Consider the following 15,923-nt stretch of genomic DNA (forward strand, 5'->3'; position numbering starts at 1 on the left):
ACAGACATTGGTTATAGACAAACTAAATTAGGCATATTTCTGTCTGTATATCTGAGGTATTATGAGCTTGATGTGGACACCCATATATGGCATTTTGTAAATCAGGGATCTTGGACTGTATTCTCTTCCTGTTATGTTCTGATATATTGACAACTTCTAGAGTATAGCTTATATAAAAAGAAAGAGCTTTTCATATGTGCCCAAGCTACAAAGTTCAAGGCAAGGGACCTTAGCGAGATCCGTCAAAGATTCATTGAGATTCACAAACAGGAAGTTTGAACAACATGGCAGTGCACTCTAATAGCTTACATAGCTGCATCATTATAAGCTAAGAAAGGTCTTTCTTAAATTTCTTCTTATTTTATTCTCGACGAGGTGTTCTTAATTTCCTAGTAGCAACCCTATTAATAGGAGTTAGGAATCCAAGGAGGTGAGGGTGGAGTAGGCATAAAATGTAAGTAGGTCATGTATGGCCCTTTATTTGCTTATTAAATAAATAACTATTGATCACCTGTGTTGTATCAGGCACTTCTCTGTGTGGTGGAGTTCAAAGGGTAGACAAGACAGACATGAAGCTTATGCTGCGATGAGTTGAGTTAGAGACAATAAAACAACAAGGTCATTTCAAATGGCATTAACTGCTATAAAGAAAATAAAACAAATTCATTTAATCAAGAGTTTGGGAAGTATGGAAGTTTGCAGCAGATGATGAGGGAAGGACTCTGTGAAAAGGAATCATTTTTAACTAAATCAGAATCATACAATAGGGTCAATCATGTAACAATGGAGTTGAACTGAGAATCTGGGCAAAGGAAATAGGCCACAGGGATCAACCTTGGTTAAAGCAAGACAATGGAGATTAGTTTGGTTACTGTGAGGGGTTGGGTGGGAGACAGGCGTTTGTAGAATTTGTCAGGACTTAATTAAACAAAACCATGCTAAGTAGTTTGGATGTCTTTCTAAGTAGAATCATGGAATGGATAATATTGGTCCCCCAATTCCCTAGGATCTAGATGACCATTTTTGTGCATATTTCAGTTTCTGTACACTTTTCTTCTATGAATCTTGTTTGGAGGAATGTCCTCAAGTTACTGGAGCCTGCCTGATCTACACTGCAGAGAAATATCTGAAAATGTGTGCCCACAATCTGCCACCCAATAATTAGATAATTAATAGGTGCAGCTTATAGTTGGGAAAACACTGAGGCTGAATTTTCTCTCCAGAGTTGCTCTGTGGGATTAGGCTGAAGCTGAGTTTTACAGGATTTTGCCTGTGATGACACCCTTGCTTGGATTTTGCCCTTTCTTGTCCTGCTTTCTCAGCTCTCCCCTGGGGACAGCTCCTTACCAGTTTCCCTGGGAACAATTTCTTATCAAATCACTCGCATACCAAAGCTCAGCTTACATTCCATCTGGGACACTCAACCTCTGACAGTTGGAAGACTTTGGAGAAATCTAAAGAGAAAAACAAAAACTGACTCATGTTAAAAATATCACTGCAGCAGTTGTGTGAAGAACCGATAATGGGGGCTGGGGGAAAGCGGAGAATAAGGAACAAAGGTAAGCAGGTTGTATTAGGCTGTTTTTGCATGGTTACAAAACAATACCTGAGACTGACTACAAGAAAAGAAGTTTAATTGGTTCATGGTTCTGCAGGCTGTACAGGAAATATAGCACTGGTGTCTGCTTCTGGGGAGTCCTCAGGAAGCTCACATTCGTGGTGGAAGGTGTAGGGGGAGCACAGACATCACATGGCGAAAGCAGTGGGGAGAGAGTGTGGAGGGAGAGGTGCCACACACTTTTAAGTGACCAGATCTTGTAAGAACTCATTCACCATGGTGAAGTCAACAAGCCATGAGGGATCTGCCCCCAGGACCAAAATACTTACAACCAGGCCTCATCTCCATCACTGGGGATTACAATTCAACATGAGATTTGAGTAAGGACAAATGTCCAAACTGTATCACAGATAAAAGAAACCAAAATATTTCTCCCTGAAATATTGAGAATTGTTAAGTTAAAGTCACTAAAAACACAGGAGAATGCTCTGCCTCAGCCTCTATTTGCCTGGTGGCAGGACAGCAATCCCTCCTTACTGGAGACGGCACTTGCTTATGAGCCCAGAGAAGGCACTAGGAAGCACCAGAAGAATCTGGGAACAGATTTTTACAATCTTTTCACATGTTCTTGCCTTTTAAAAGACTGAGAACTGCTCTCTCCTCTGTCTTATCACTAGATGGGATTTATGGCTCTTTGTTAAAGTACTATTTAAGCAAGGCCCTTAAATCATTACCTTAAGAGAGAAATACTTTTAAACTGAGGCCTCTCCTACGCGATGGGTACAGCATGTTTTAATAAACTTCTGGTTGTTTTTTATTTTTCTGTTAATTTGACTTTTTGTTTTTAGAAGATGTCTCAACTAAGAACTTTAAAAGAAAAAGAAAAGAAATTATGATTTCTCCCCTACAATTTGTCAATCCAGCCTGGAAAAACAGAGATAATCCACTTGTTCTGGGACCTATAGAGGGAATCCTGAAAGAGAACTGGCAAAAGTCTGCAGAAAAAGGTAAGATTTCTTACTAAAGCCAGCTTCTCCCTCTGTGGTACCTGGTGGAGAGAGGAAAGTATTTTTTTTTCCTTGTCTCTCTCTTTCCAGGTTCATATTAACAGGAAAAAAAAAATCTATAAAAAATAGTTATTTGAATTTGTGACTCTTGTAGATTTGTTGTACGTACTTATTTGGTTGTTGATTTGTCGTTTTTCTAGGATGGGATTTGTTTTCCTTGTTTCTGTATCTTCGCATGATTTGTCATGAGAAGGAAAAGTCTCATAATGTTCTCGTTTTGTCTTGTTTTCTTTCTGAAGAAGTTTGGCTTTCTAACAAGCAAGTTTATTTTCTCATCTCTAACACCTTGAAGGGCACAGCTTTTGGTAATCATGTAAGGCAGCCATCTGGGAGTTCAGCTGGGGGTACCAAATGTCTGTTTGTCCAAATGTGCCAGCTTTGAGGAATTTTTCTTAATTGTCTCAACTTTCATTGTCTTGCTACAAGGAGGGATATTACTTTCTTAGAGCCTCTTTTTTGCCTGTTTCATTTTATCTTATTTTTTTCTAGAAACAGGGTATCACTCTGTCACCCAGACTGCAGTGCAGTGGCATGATCATGGCTTACTACAGACTCAATCGCCTGGGCTCAAGTGATCCTCCTGCCTCAGCCTCCTGGAGTAGCTAGGACTACAAGCACTCACTACCACACCTGGCTAATTTTTAAATTTTTTGTAGAGATGGGATCTCACTATGTTGCTCAGGATGACCTCAAACTCCTGACCTTGAGCAATCCTCCTGCCTTGGTCACCCAAAATGCTGGTTTACAGGCTTGAGCCACTGCACCCATACTCTTTGGAAGAAACTTTAGATCTTGAGGGGTCACTGTTTTTTTATACTCTCTTTTGGGATTCTATTCTTGCATCTGATTGAAAGCCATAAAAAGACTTACTGACCCAGTGCAATGGCTCACGCCTGTAATCCCAGCACTTTGGGAGGCCAAGGTGGACAGATCATGAGGTCAGGAGTTCAAGACCAGCCTGACCATCATGGTAAAACCCCATCTCTACTAAAAAAAGAATACAAAAGTTAGCTGGGTGTGGTGGAACACACCTATAATCCCAGCTACTCTGGCAGCTGAGACAGGAGAATCGCTTGAACCCAGGAGACGGAGGTTGCAGTGAGCTGAGACTGTGCCATTGCACATTGCACTCTAGCCTGGGCAACAGAGTGAGACTTTGTCTCCAAAAAAAAAAAAAAAACAACTCCCAAAAAACGCTTACTGGTGCTAAGTTACACTTAAAGTGGGTATACCTTTGAAAATTTGGACTTTTGTATCTGAAAGCATTTTTTTAAAGAGAGCCTTCTCAGTCCCTTGGAGTTGGAGTTGTAAATCCTACCATGACTTTAAAATGTTAACATAGAGGAGATGAGCTAAGTAGCATTCTCTTTAGTGGAACAATTTGAATTTGCAGAGATCAGATTTGAAAAACAGTTACATTTCAGAAAGAAAAAGCCCAGGAACCAAGGCACAAGAATATTTGTCATTTGTGCAGCTAAAATCTGCTAATCTTTTTAAGACTTACATATTTAAAATTTTATCTATAGTATACATATATTTAGGTCATATAAGTGTGTGTGTGTGTATATATATATTAAGACTCCTGTTCTCTCCTCTATAGAGGCTTCTCAGTTGACTAAATTCCTCTCTTTGTAAAGCCCTGCTAACTATTCATCTATAAACTCCCTCTGCCTGTTTATCTTCTTGGTGACATAATTTTTGCCACTAAGACTTGCTCTTCTATTTACTTTTCTCTGTCCCTGCTTCCAGTTGCTACCCTTGAGGTCACATGAGGAAATCTAAGGAAGATTTCTAACAATACTAGGACCCCTTGAGAACAACAGAAAAGGTGTCAAAGAGTCCTTTTTTGGGAAGGAATCGCCATTATTTTCTCATGGAACAGCAATATTTCTAAGTGGACAGATTCCTTACAACTCCAATAGTTGTAAGTAGACAAATCTAAAGCTCTATGCTCTTTTCCATTAAACTCCTTGATCTCTTTGGCTTTTAGATGCATATATATGTGCATATGTATTTTACATGTTGTATTTACATGTATGTATATGTCTATAAACATATTTATATATTGTCTACATGGTACCAAATTAACTCAAAGATGGAAAGTACCCATAAAGAAAATAAATAGCCCCAAAATTTTTCAAGCTCGTGTGATGTGAATACATTTTTTTTTTTTTTGATGAGTAAGACCAGTTTAAAATTCTTGGTTTAATAAAAAAAACTATGTCTTGAGCTAGTAGCAAAATATACATGTATTTAATTTTAAGGTTCTTTATTTTATGGTACTTGTCTAACATATGGTAATATAAAAATGGTAAATAGAAAATTTAACTTGAGATGATGGCCAGATTTGTCTAATGTCATAAAATTTTCCAACCATAATTGTTAAAATTAAATAAATAAAATAGATGAAAATGAGATAAAGCTTATGAACTTTTAATCATTATTTTTGTGTTTAGTGAAAAGTATTTCTCAAATCTTTTTGGTAACCATAGCCTAAAAATTTTGCTCAGCTAAGTTAAATGATAGACAGTCATTAAATATCTACATCATTTTCAAAAAAGATAGAATGCTAAGACACTGATTACTAAATCTAGGCTTCTTATTTCAGACAAATAAAATATCTTTAGATATGTTAGTAAATACATTCTGTTCCACATGGAAGGATAATTCCATTAAAAAGCTGTATTTCTAAAAATCATAAAATGTGTATTAATAAATTGTTAGTACGTGACTGACAATTAAAAATTATCTACTTCTTAGATATTCACTATAAAGTTTCCTAAAAATTAAAATTCTGGCTAATATGTGGTAACTTAAAGTAGTGATGAAAAGGGAAACAATTCTGTATACAGAATATATAATAAAAGTGAGACTTTTTCATAAAGGAGGTTATGAAATTTGAAAATATATTTTTGTTAAAAAAGTGATTTTTTTCTAGTTTATATGTCACTTTAGAATAAACGAAAAAAGGAAGCAATTAAATAAACTGGGTATAAAAGTTGGAGAAAAAGGAAAATTGAAAAACATTATAAGAGATAGTAAAAGGTTTAGAGAAATCTTGTGTGGTCAAAACTAATTAAGATTGGATGGATTTATTTATAAGGTTTTATTGAAATTATATTTAGTATGAACAATACAACTGATACAAAGATAGAATTTGATTTTCTCTTTTGAATATGATTTTTTTTGTATAATATTAATAAGAGATAATAAAAGACTGGTTTTCCTTTTGAGAAAACTAAAAAAAAAAAAAAATATATATATAGAAATGTTTGTCTCACCCTGTCTTTATTAGGTCTTTTTTTCAAAAAACTGTGTCTCCTACCAATCAGAGAATAAAGGTTTTTACTTTTGAAATCTGTTAATTATCACTTTGACTAAATAAATGATGATTATTTCACAGTGACCTGTGATCCTATTATGATCAAGTGTTTTATACCTTTGACACATTTGGCAAGCTTCTCAAAATCAGATTTCAAATTCTAAATTAAGTCTTTTTGACCTCAAACTAGCTTTTAGGCATTCAAAAACAGAGACAGAAGTCCAAAAGAGACATATTAGGCTCGTTTGATATCTTAAATTATAGGGGAAGCATTGTCAAATAAAAAATAATGTTTAACTTTATTTGTGTTATGTTTATATACGTGTGTTATTAGTATGTGCTCCAAAATTGTATGAAATTTTAAAAAATTATATCTTGGTATATGTTACCAGTCAAAATTCTCATTATTATTTTAAATTGTTGTATGCCTTAGAAATAACCAAATTTCCTTGTCAATTGCATCTTTAGCCATAGCTATTTGAAGTGTTTTGTCATCCACAGGTATTTATTGTTTTACTTTTATTCTTCTCAAAAGACTGCAATTGGTTATAGTTTAAAATTTGCTTCTTATTTAAGAAAATTAATGGAAAAGGATCATGACAAATACTTTTAAATATAGATTTCTGATAACTTTGTAGATCATACCATTGGACTGTGTAAAAATTTTAAGAACTCAAATGAAAAAATTGATGGGTTCATAAAGATTACTAGCCCAACTTTTAGAAGACCAAGAGTTAATCACATAGGACTAAACTTGATATGGGAATAAAATGATTTTTTCAGGACTTTCTTTTCCTTAAATTATTACTGATTATTTTTATGTATTTCTTTCTGGAGTCGAGAAAATTTTTTCTTCTAATAAGCTTTGTATAGTTTGCAGCAATTAGGTAAAATGTGCTTTTGTAAACAAAATTGAAACATTTGCCTTTCTCTCTACTTGATTCCTTGAGAATTTAAAACTATTTGTGAGTATTCATATTTTAAAACAATATAGTTATTTCATAAGTTCAATAAAATGTTTCTCTCTTTAGTGAAACAATTTAAAACACACGTTGTGTTACTGGGGCCTTGACTGGGATGTCACATTTTCTGAAATGACTAGACTACTTCAAGAAACTAAAATTAATGCTAAGGAGCCATTAACATTCTTGAAAGAACTGACCTGGTACCTGGTCTATGCAGTTCCCCTACAAGGTTTCAGCATTATGGTAAGTAAAAAATGTAACTCTCTGACAGGCTCAGGAACCTCAAAATAAGATGAGACCTCAAGAAAAGAATAATTTACCCAGGTACTATAGACGAAATCCGATGAGAAGTCCGTGGCTTGACTTCCTAGCCTAAAGAAGTTTTAAAGGTCTACTCTCAGATTTCTTATGATAATTTCCAACAAAGTAGATTAGAGAAAAAAGAGTCGATGTGGCCAGTCACTATGCTTGTTTCACTTTATGCAAATAATTAGGCCAAGTATATTGAAGCTAAACTTATTTTACAATTAAATTAGTCTTACTATAAATACCTTTAGTGGCCAGGCACGGTGACTCACGCCTATAATCCCAGCACTTTGGGAGGCCAAGACTGGTGGGTCACCTGAGGTCAGGAGTTCGAGACCAGCCTGGCCAACATGGTGAAACCCCATCTCTACTAAAAATACAAAAATTAGCCAGGCGTAGTGACAGGTGCCTGTAATCCCAGCTACTCGGGAGGTTGAGGCAGGAGAATCACTTGAACCCGAGAGACAGACGTTGCAGTGAGCAGAGATCACACCATGGCACTCCAGCGTGGGGGACAAGAGTGAGATTTCATCTCAAAAAAAAATCTTTAGTAAAAATTGGCTTAATTTTGAGTGTGTGCGTGTGTGTGTATATATATGTGTGTATATATACATGTATGTGTGCATATATATGTGTGTATATATACATGTATGTGTGTATATATATACATATATATGTATATATATACATATACACATGCACACATCCATACATATATATGATTTTTCTAACACATTATATATATATAATAGCATAATATATATTTTTTAAAAGCATCTTATATATGGGCCAGGCGCGGCGGCTCACACCTATAATCCCAGCACTTTGGGAGACTGAGGCGGGCAGATTACCTGAGGTAAGAATTCAAGATCAGCTTGTCCAACACGGTGAAACCCCGTCTCTACTAAAAATACAAAAATTAGCCAGCCGTGGTGGCACATGCCTGTAATCCCAGCTACTCGGGAGGCAGAGGCAAGAGAATTACTTGAGCCTGGGAGGAGGAGGTTGCAGTGAGCGGAGATCATGCCACTGCACTCCAGCCTGACTGATAGAAGGAGACTCTGTCTCAAAAAAAAAAAAAAAAAAAAAAAAAAAAAAAAAAAAAAAGCCATCATTATGCATGTATGTGTATATGTGTGTGTGTATATATATAATGTTTTTTAAAAATCCTATACTATATACCTGTTATTAGATTCTAGCCTTCTCCATTGTTAAGTTTTACAAAAAAATTTCTGAACTAAATTTTAAATTTTAGTTTCTTCTATTATCTAGCCTCAACTTTCTAGACTAATGTTTTTATCTCCCAGTTTCCTGACTTAAAATCACTAAAACGTAAACCATGCTTTTCTGAAGCCCTACAAGCTGAAGTTAGACAACTTGATATTAACTTCAGAGAAAACATACATAAATTTATTTATGGACAAAAGGTTCACTGTTTAAATAAACATCTGGTACAAACTATAATCCAGGAAAATTTGTCAGATTGTCACTGTTTACTTCCATCCCAATTGTAGATATTTCAAACGCAAATCTGAAAATTTTGTCAGCTAACTGCCCTCCAAAACTCAAGACTAGTTTGTAGGTTGCTCCAGACATTAATCTCTGTTTTTCTTTTGCTCCCATAGCAATGTTTCTTACTAAATACCTGTTTGCCTATACCATATAGAGAATTAACTTTAAGAACATCCCACCTACACCACCACCTCCTGGACTGAAACACAACTGCTCAACTGAACTTACTATTCTCAAGACTGAAAAACTGTTTCATTAGGATATATGACCTTTGTTTTTTCTTCTGCTTCCACGGTTTCTCTCTTTTTGCTAATCTCTTATCTTAAAACCTCTAAACCAAATCCTTCCAAAGCTACCGTCTTGGCTTTTCATATGTAAAACCTTCTAAAAGTAAAATTTCAAAGGGGCAACTGAAAAAAAAAACAAAATATTTCTACCCCAAGTACTGAGAATTGTTAAATTAAAGGCATTAGAAGCACAGGGGAACACTCTGCCTCAGCCTCTATTGCCCGGTGGCAGGACATCAATCCTTCCTTAACGGAGCACTTACTTATGGGCCCAGAGAAGGCACCTTTCTTCTCCCTAGAAAGGATTTATGATTCTTGTTAAAATACTATTTAAGTGAGGCCCCTAAACCATTGCATTGACAAATAAATACTTTTGGATGAAGGCAGGTACTGTGTGATGGATATAGAACATGTTAATAAACTTGTGCTTCTTTTGTTAATTTGACTTTTGTTTTCAGGATACTATCGCAACTAACAACCTGAAAAAAAAGTTTTCTCCCCTATACAGGGTGTTTCAGTAATCCGGACTAGACTGCAAGCTATAGATTGCCTAAAGTTTTCTAAAAGGAGGCTTGTTCACTGGAGGAATTGTCATAAATGAAGCAATGAAGTGTAAAAAGAAAATAATACATTCTATTTATTTGTGTTAATCTACAAATTAGAAAATAAATTATGCTTCACTACTATTTAATTGGTAGATTGACAGAGCACACATACTTATGCTTCAGAAATAAGGTAATATATTGGAGAATGAGTCAAGATTTTGTATTGAGGAGATAGGTCACCAAAAATCTTTGGAAAACACTGATTTTGACACCAAGCAGCTTTATATTCCCTATTAATATGCACTCTATTCTTGGCAATTTTATGGAAAGCTTTTCTTCTGTATGTGTCCCTAGTAAAATGTCTTTGTGCCTTTATCCTTCATTCTGATGGAGAAGATTAAATTATTTGGGTGCTCTTATAGGTTGGCTATTTTGAAGAATGAGGCTATTCAATTTCTTCTAAAAATGCATAACAAGTTGTAGGGGTAAGTCAGATAATTCTCTATTATTTTCTGAGGATAAGAAAATTAAAAGTGTTCCAGATGCTTTAAGTGTAATTTTCCATCCACCATAAATTTACTTCAGAAGGCTTTCATCAAACAAGGTCAGGGCATTAGTGCTCATTAAGGACTATATACATGCACGGCCTGAGAATTCATCAGAAAACCAATCAGTTGTTTGAACTCAAAGAAAGTCTGTAAAAAATTGTTGTGCTGACTTTTTTCCTCTCACTCAGCAATCCACTGCCCTCCTTTCCCTCAGATATCTCTGTTTAAAAATGTACATTTTATTATTATTTAGGGATGGTCAGGGCAACAGATTAAGAGACCATGGCTATTAAAAAGATTGTAATTCGTGTTTTTAAGAGGAGGGAGAGGCACACCATACCATGCAAGACCATGCAGGGAAGCACAGAGGGCAGGCAGGAGCTGGCAGGAGCTAGCAGGAGCTGGAGGAAAATGTGGCAAGAGCCTTTATTGTGGTTTTCACAAGAAAATCAAAGTAGGATGGGTTTAAAATTGTCTAGTTTAAATAACTTCAGTGGATTCTGGTCATAGGGGCTGATATGGTTTGAATGGTTTTTTTTTTTTTTTTTTGCCCTCCAAATCTCATATTGAAATGTGACATCCAATGTTGGAGGTGGGCCTTGTGGGGGAGTCTTTTATTCATGGAATGGTTCTCTCATGAATGGAATGGTGCTGTTCTCAAGGCAATAAGTGAGTTCTCTCCGTGTGAGTTCATGTGAAATATGGTTGCTTAAAAGACCCTTGCCCTTCCTCCCTCTCTCTCATGCTGCCTCTCACCATGTAATGTGCTGGCTTCCCCTTTTCCTCCCACAATGATTTCAACCTTCCTGAGGCCCTCAACAGGACAAGATGCCAGCAACACACTTTCCATGAAGCCTGCAGAACTGTGAGCCAAAATAAATGTCTATTCTTTATAAATTATCCAGTGTCAGGTGTTTCTTTATTTCAAAACAAGTGGACTAGCACAGGGGCTATTTCTTGTCTGGACCCAGGAAAATTAGAATAGGGAAATAGGGATCTGGAGTGTAAGAACCTTGTGGGAGCCCAATGAAGGAGGTGATTGGGGCATATGGGCTTTAGATTGGTTGGTTTGCACTTGAAAGGCATGAAAGCCACACTTGCAGGTGAGTTCATAATTATCTCTAGAAATTGCTTGCCTTGGAAGAGGCAGTCTTTTCCAGGCCAGAAAGGCCAAGATGTCAAAACATCAAAAAATATAGAAAACAAAAACCATAATTAATGCAATCACAAAGGATAAAAGAAAATATGTTTTTATATAGAATAAAAGAAAGAAAGAAAGACCTAAGGGGAAGAGGGACACTGAAGACAGAGAATGAAAAGGAGGTGGGGAAAGGATACATGAAAAGAGAGTAAGAGAAAATAAAGTTCAGAGGAAGAATGGAGGAAACAAGGAAAAATTGTTTCCCTTGGACTAATTCTTAAGTCGGAATGATTTTACTATAATATTCTAGTGCTAATAATTTTACGGTTTTGATTAATGAGCACTAATAATTTTACGGTTTTGAAAAGACTGCTTTTAGTCTTATATGGATTGACTTCTCTAAGAGTGAAGAAAAAAGTAGTTAGGTATATTTGAGATAACTGAATGACTACATATTTCATAAGAATAACTATATTGAAAACACTGAAAGTATTACAACTTAAGTTTTTGCATAATTTCTTTTTGTAAATTGTGTATGCCTGAATGATTTCTTCCTTAAATGAATAATGGAGATTTCTGGTTGTTCGAAATTGAGAACTTGACAGGTGTTTAGGAGATATGCTAGAATTCATTTTTGGTTAACATATTGAGAAATTAGAAAAAAAGCCATATATTTTGTTGCTGATTTATTTTTATGAATTTTTTTCTTTCTTCCCGGGCTAAGACTGTATACATTGGCTTAAATAAAGTATCATTTATTTATTTAAAATATTCAGTATTTTTCAGGTATTACACTTTACTTTTTATGTTACCTTGGACTTCGACTCTTATGGAAACTTTTGCCGCCACACAGAGAACTTTTAACATTGATTTCTCAACATTGATTTCTCATCCTCATTGATTTCTCATCTGAAATCTCTAAATCTTTCCCATGTGCTTGAGACAATGCATGCACAATGGATCATATATGAAAATAGAAATCATACATATAATCTCAACAGCAACCTGCCCAAGAAGTCAAACCACAGTCTGCAGCATTCAGCACAGAACAGGCAGGACTTGGTCAATGACCGTCAGTTGCCATAACTTTTGTTTCTCAGGACCAGAGAAAGTCTTGCATGTTTCCCAAACCAATCACATGTCCTGCTTCTAGGTAGCTTGCATCCCACTCTGCCAACAATCCCCAGAGCACAGCTTAAGTCTTTTCTTTTTTGTTCACCGTAAAGTTTTTGTACTCCTTCCCCTGATTTTGAGTCTCTGTCAAAAGTAAGTGATGGTGTCCGACTTCCTTGCATAGCAAGCTCTGAATAAATTGCATCTGCCAGTTCTTATTTAGATGGTCTTCATTTGGCCCCACATGATTTTTTTTTGTCTTCTTTCCCTGAGACTGGTTTCTTTTCTTGAGCCTGTTTTCCTTTCCTTTCACTAGTCTTCCTAATACTTGTGATAAGGTGAGCAATGTTGTCTTTTCTTTCTATGCTAGTATTTTTTCCCCCACAAATGGGATGATATTATACCAGGCAGAGAGGACCACAGTTAAAAATATAATCTGAGGTAGTTGAATTTGATTGCAAGGCTCCCAGACTTTTAAAATCTTATTTGTTAATGTCTGACTTCTGACATACTCTTTCTTTTTATTCAATGATAAAATCAGAAACCCCAACTTTCTCTCAATATCAAACATCAGAACCTTTTGGGGGCAGTACAGACAATATGGGATTATGCGTCAAAAGTCATGAATTAAATTACTTTCTCCACTTACAGATCTATTTAATATCAAACAATTTATTTAACTGCCCTGAGTTCTAGTATTTTAAATTGTTAATGAGACTAATACTGCTCATTTGAGATAGATCAGATTGTTAAAATGCATATTAAGTGTTTTGTAAACATTTGAATGATTCACAAATATCTCTCCACTTTTATAATTTTTGAAAATTTTTAATTATGGTGGAATATACGTAACATGAAACTTACCATCTTAATTATTTTTAAAGTGTAGAATTCATAATGTATAATACATTCATATTGTTGTGCAGCCAATCCTCAGAACTCTTCTTATCTTGCTGAACTATAACCATATACCCACTAAACTACAACTCACATCCTCTCTAAGAATATTTGTAAATTAACGTATGATGAAAGATTTAAGTTCAAAGGGTGGTCTTTTGACTGAGGTTCAGGTTTCACTATGTAGGAAGAGGAAGATTTTGATCGGGATGGAACAACTTTACAGTGGTCCCTGTAGTGACCCAATTCTGGCTTCATGTTACCATTTATTCGTTTTGACTCTGTACATATTCTTGTCTTATTCCTTTTCAGTCAAAATGATATTTCCAAAACAAAAATAAGACCATGTGTCTTCCAGTCAAAATCCTTTGGTGGCTTCCTGGTATTCTGTAAATAAGAACAGAATCTTAAATATGCTTGATTAGATCTTGCAAGCTCTGGTTCCAGCTTATTTCTTCAGTGTCATGTTACAGTGTTCTCTCTCATAGGCTTATTCAGTCTCCTTGATCATCTGATTCCTGGAGAGGTGTCATGCTCTCTTCATGGGTCTGCTAGTTCCTTCACCTAGAATCATTTCCAGAATGTCTGAGAGAAGGGTTAGAGCTTTCTATGCAGTCAATTCAAGATCATCTTGTAACAGTAAAACTCCACTATTTCATATTACATTACCAGCTGTGTCCAGAAAAGCTAATAAAACTTTCATGAAATGAGGAGTTAATGGAGGAACGAGAGACAATACAACCTGTTGCAATGTTTATAACTACCAAATGATAACAAGACTGAGATCAACACCTTTAATATGAAATGATTTTGTGCTTGAGCCAAGACCAAAAACTCAAACTCTGTTAGAATTGGAGTGGGCTGCAAATCAATAGTACTGTTCTAAAACTATAGCGATACTGGTGGTCCACTGGGGGAGCCTTTGCTGTGTACAACAGAACAATGAGCCATTGTTCTAACCTTTTCTCTCATTTAGAGATTTCTCTCTTTCGTGTTATGAAGTACCCCTGAAGCCAAGCTTTTTAAATGGTGGTTAATGTCATTTACTTTTAAATTTCTCTTTCCTAAGTACAGATAATAGTGCATCAAACCAAACCAAACCAAACCGCCAAATACTAAAGTATTTCAGAAAATTTAACACCCACCGGCCAACTTTGAGGTTTACTGTTAACGCAATCCATGACACGTTAAGACTTTAAGTTCCCTTGAATAGTAAAAGACAGAGAGTGGGAGGAGGTATTAGAACTATGAAAATGGAAAATTATTTCTTTATACTCTGGAAAACCAGCTGAAGCTCAGCAACAATCTGAAAATAGATTGGAAAGTGTGAAAATCTGGTCGTTGTTGTCAACTATTTTCATGTTCTTTACTGTGATTTTCTTATTGAAAAGGTATCTACCATGAAGATATTATATGCTACTTGTCGGAATAATTTAAAGTCATGGAGATACAGAGGCAGAGAGAGAGAAGACAGTCAGAAATATTTTCTTCAAGCAACTAGCTATAATTCTCTGATTTATATTAGCAGACTTGATTGCCAGTAACCATGGTGGTTAAACCACTTCCAAAAAAGTGACAAGAGACCTAGAAATTAAAATAAAATTATTTCTAATTAAACATAAAAAATATAAAACTGCTAGACTTTTGAAATCTTTAAAGCTCTAATTTATGAATTAATTCATAGTAATTAATTATTGGCTTTTGAAATACTTAAGAAAATAGAGGTAATTTTTATTTGGTAAGTTATGATTCTAATCCAATAATTTAAAAAAATAAAGACTAAATTGGGCAGGGAATGACAATGTTGCAATAGTTATGTTTTATTTTTATTTTATTTAAACATATTTTAGCTATAGTCAAAACTACCAGAGGAATTTATTTTAATCAATTTGTTTTAAAATAATTTTTTGTGTGTAAAGTGTATACTCACTTTTAAAGAATTAGCTCATTGTAGTGTGATTTTCTGTAGTTTGTTGAAAGGCTAGCAATTTTAAGGCCTTTGACTTAAAAATTTGCCATTAGACCAGGCGCGGTGGCTCACGCCTGTAATCCCAGCACTTTGGGAGGCCGAGGCGGGCAGATCACACGGTCAAGAGATCGAGACCATCCTGGCTAACATGGTGAAACGCCTGTAGTCCTAGCTACTAGGGAGGCTGAGGCAGGAGAATGGCGTGAACCTGGGAGGTGGAGCTGGCCGTGAGCCGAGATGGCGCCACTGCACTGTAACCTGGGCGACAGAGCGAGACTCCGTCTCAAAAAAAAAAAAAAAAAAAAAAAAAAAAAAAAAAAAAAAATTGCCATTAAAGACTATGGTTTGGAGAGAATTTCTGGTTGAAGGTAAAGTCCATGCTACTCAATATGGTAGGTGAATTGCTCCCAGAAGCTTCTGCTCATCTCCACCTTTTATCATGCTTTTACTATCTCCTTTCTCACATTATAACTCAGAAATAATAAACTGTTAATCATTTTCTGGTCATAACTTATGCTGTCTAAGTCCAAATTTCTTTTTCTACTCCCAACTCTGTTTAGATTTCTCCACTCTTACTGCTATCTCATCATATGCTGAAATAAATTGGGATTTTATTTACATCAGAAAGTAAATGAAATAAACTTGTAAAATACAAGAACATTTCATAACTTCTCACAATAACAAGAATGTGGA

General features: G+C 35.4%; 1 long non-coding RNA gene across 1 annotated transcript; it reads left to right on the forward strand.

Annotated features, from left to right (window-relative positions):
- Positions 1 to 2,256: 2,256 nt before the first annotated feature.
- On the forward strand, positions 2,257 to 6,028 carry LOC140712066 (uncharacterized). The gene is made up of 2 exons (XR_012093527.1): positions 2,257 to 2,565; positions 4,375 to 6,028. It is a non-coding gene; the product is annotated as an uncharacterized lncRNA (long non-coding RNA).
- The last annotated feature ends 9,895 nt before the right edge of the window (positions 6,029 to 15,923 follow it).

This window comes from Chlorocebus sabaeus, chromosome 7 (genome assembly GCF_047675955.1).
Source record: "Chlorocebus sabaeus isolate Y175 chromosome 7, mChlSab1.0.hap1, whole genome shotgun sequence".
Lineage (NCBI taxonomy): Eukaryota > Metazoa > Chordata > Mammalia > Primates > Cercopithecidae > Chlorocebus > Chlorocebus sabaeus.